This window comes from Trichosurus vulpecula, chromosome 4 (genome assembly GCF_011100635.1).
Source record: "Trichosurus vulpecula isolate mTriVul1 chromosome 4, mTriVul1.pri, whole genome shotgun sequence".
Lineage (NCBI taxonomy): Eukaryota > Metazoa > Chordata > Mammalia > Diprotodontia > Phalangeridae > Trichosurus > Trichosurus vulpecula.
The window spans coordinates 162,173,136-162,176,642 of NC_050576.1; the positions used below are offsets into that span (position 1 = coordinate 162,173,136).

A 3,507-nucleotide genomic window follows, 5' to 3' on the forward strand; every position below is an offset into this window, starting at 1 on the left:
AATTTCCATGTGGAAGAAGCTGGAAAACCTGCCCCTGGGAGAGTCAAGATGACATATAAGGCAAAAGGGAGTAAAAGCCAGATAAACAGGACCTTGCAGGTATCTGTCTACTGATGTAATTTCTTATCTCTACTTTCTCAGCAGAGAAGTTTCTAAAAATATAGAAGGGCTGCAGGGTGGGGGTGGATGGTAGGAGAGGTAAGATCTTGTCCCACACTGAGGGGGCTTCACTATTTCAGCACTCCACTCAGTAGTGTCTTAGAGAGACTTTGGAGCATGTGTACACATTCTGTAGTTGGTTTGGGTCTGCTAACCATGTGGTGAGGAAGAGCCTTTTAGATGGGGGTTGGTCAGTCAACTAGCACTTACTGAGAATGTATTGTATTTCACCACATAATTGTTGCATATTTTATGCTAATTTTTTGCCAAAAAGTGAAGTGTGACTATTACGTGAAGTTTCTTTTTTAAGTGTGCTGGTTTTGCTTAAAAATAATTTATGACTAAACTGTATCCCTGGCAGATGAACTGTATAGTTTACCTAGCTGGGGAAGTCACTAGTCTTACCTTATCACGTGACTCACTCATGGCCTACAGCTCTTTATTGGGTTGACAATACCATTAGTATTACAGTGCTCTAAACCTTGCAAGTTGACTTTCAGAAATATACTGACAATGTGCATGCACTGATAATCCTAGGCTCAAGGCTTGAGAGATAAATGCATATCTGTATCCCACTGGTGAATAGATTGTTGTTCTTTTTACCTTTTAAGTGGCATAACAGAATTATACCGTGAGACGATTACACGATGAAAGGTTACAAACCAATTTTTGGACCAAAAAAAACAAAGTATGCTGATTATTCAGTGGTGCCGATTATGCAGTGAAATACGGTACTATGTGCCAGGATATTACTCTGGGGATACAAAAAAAAAAAGCAAAAGATAGTCCCTGTAATAAAGGAGTTCACAGAGTAAGAGGATATAAGGCCTAACTGAGCACATGTTAAATACTGTATGCCAAGCACTGCAGATACAAAGAAAAGAAAAAACAAAAACACAGTCTCTGCTCTCAAGGCGCTCCCATTTTAATGGGAAAGACAGCATGCAACATACAAGATATATACAGTGGAAATGGAAGATAATCTCAGAAGGTGAGATTTGAGCAGAATCTTGAAGGAAGTCAGAGAAGCCTGGAGGAAGAGGTGAGAATGGAGACCATTCAGGCATGGGAGACAGGCAATGAAAAAAGAAAAGAGTAGCTATATGGTTGTTATGTTTGTCCTTTGGTCTTGAAGAGGATCATGACATCAGGGAGATGATGACATAACTTGCAGTTGACCTTGATTTGAGTGAAGGAGGGTTGTGCAAGGTCACCAGCCTCACTTTGTCCTCCAGAGCCATCTGGGTCCAGTGGCCTGATATTCATCAGGATGACTGGAGATGTCCCAGGATGTAATGGGAGACCCTGGCCCTTTTTTGGTAGGAACAGCAAGTAACTGGGTTGGAGTTTGTAGCAGAGAGTAAAGTGTAAGAAAGCTGAGAAGGGAAGGAGGGGCCAAGCTGTGAAGCTCTTTAAATGCTCATTGACTCTGGACTGACTTACATCAGAAAGGGAACCTTGTTATAGTATAGAAGGAGCTAGCCGTGGAACTAGGGAGATCCTAGTTCCACCTCTAAAAGGCAGCACAGTCTAGTGCAGTGGTGTCAAAACTCAAATAGAAAGGAAGATCCTTTGAAGTATAAAAACACATTAACATTACATATGTTCCATTGTTAAACATTGCCCAATTACATTTTAATCTAATTTGGGCTACACCCTGAGCTAAAATGTGGCTGTGCTTGATGTCTGTGTTCAAAGTAACTCCCTAATATTGTAAGTTGTAGATGTTGCAACTGGAATTTAATAAAAGGGTAAACTGAGGCAAATCTCTGTGCAAGATAATATTTATTAGCAGGGACATACTGCCTGTTAATAAATGGGTCATTGAATTGCCTCCATTGATGCCAAATACCCCATGCAAAAGGACAGATCCCCTTTTATAAGGTTTGGAGAATACAAAACAAAGAACAGAACAGGGTAGTAGACATCATGGGATTGAAGGCAACATGATTGGTTACAAAGCTGAGGCACAGAAGACATCATGATTGGTTGGAAGTTTTTTTTTTTGTTATAAACTATTTATTAACAGACAAGGCCAGTGAAGTTGTTTACTTCTTCTTGGACATACCCACAGTTTGACCCCTGTGGCCTGGACTCTTGATGTGCTAACCTTGGACCCGGAGACCCCAGAAGTGCTGAAGCCCAAATCTTGTCATTCCAGATCTTCACGCAGCTTATTGTCCAGACCATTAGCCAGAACCTGGCTATATTTTCCACCTTTTACATTCTTCTGCCTGTTAAGGAACCAGTCTGGAATCTTCTATTGCTGGGGATTCTGCATGATGGTGATCACATGTTCTACCTCACGGTCAGTGAGCTCACTAGCTCTCCTGGTGAGGTCAATGTCTGCTTTCCTCAGTACTACATGAACATATACATTTTCAACCCACACCCTTGATGGCTGTGATTGCAAAGGCTATTTTCCATTGTCCATCAATGTTGGGGTTGCACACTCTCAAAATGTGCTGGAACTTCTCGGGGATTACAAGAGACATGTCTGGGGCAGCTAGTGGTGCAGTGAGTAGAGCACCAGCCCTGGAGTCAGGAGGACCTGTATCAGTAAGGCAATAATAACAACGTAGACGATAATTGTCAATATGCCTATGTAGTTCTGCATCGCAAAGTATACGAGACTCTCCACATAGAAGGTAGAAGAAATAAACCATCTATTCAGACACCAGAGAACCATATCCCACAAGCCATTTATTCAATCTATCAAAACACTAAAACATTCAATACGCAATATCACAACATGGAAACTCACCATCCCAAAACCTCTCTGACCCCTTGCTGGGGTCTTCCCCAAAAACAAACTCACAGCACAGCTAAGTCAGTCTGTTCAGTTCTAACAATCATGACGGTGGCCATTAGCAGCCATAACTTTGCTCTCTCAGTCTCTCTGTCTCTGTCTCTCTGTCTCTTTCTGTCTCTCTCTCTCTCTCTCTCTCTCTCTCTCTCTCTCTCTCTCTCTCGGCATTTCCTGTGACATAACTTCCTTTTCATGTCAGGAAGCTCCTCCCATCACAGTGACTTAGGTTTCCTGTGAGGTAAGTAAGTCACAATGGTCTATTAATGGGTGGAAAAGATCTTCAAATCTAAATTGCTGCTACAGGACCTGAGTTCAGACACTTGACACACTTACTAGCCTTGGGCAAGTCACTTAACCCCAATTACCCTGCCTTCCCCCATTCCAAAAAAAAAAAAAAACAACAAAAACAAAACAAACAAAAAACCTAGAGAAGTGGCTGCAACAGTGTTGGCGTGACAGCCTTCTCGACAGCCTTCTCAGGAAGAGCAAGGATCTAGCAACTTTGCTCCCTTCTTCTCTCATGAGACTAAGAAATACTC

At 41.9% G+C, this 3,507-nt stretch overlaps 1 pseudogene; it reads right to left on the reverse strand.

The window, feature by feature from the left end:
• Nucleotides 1-2,207: 2,207 nt before the first annotated feature.
• Nucleotides 2,208-2,654, reverse strand: LOC118848780 (annotated as a pseudogene).
• Nucleotides 2,655-3,507: the final 853 nt, after the last annotated feature.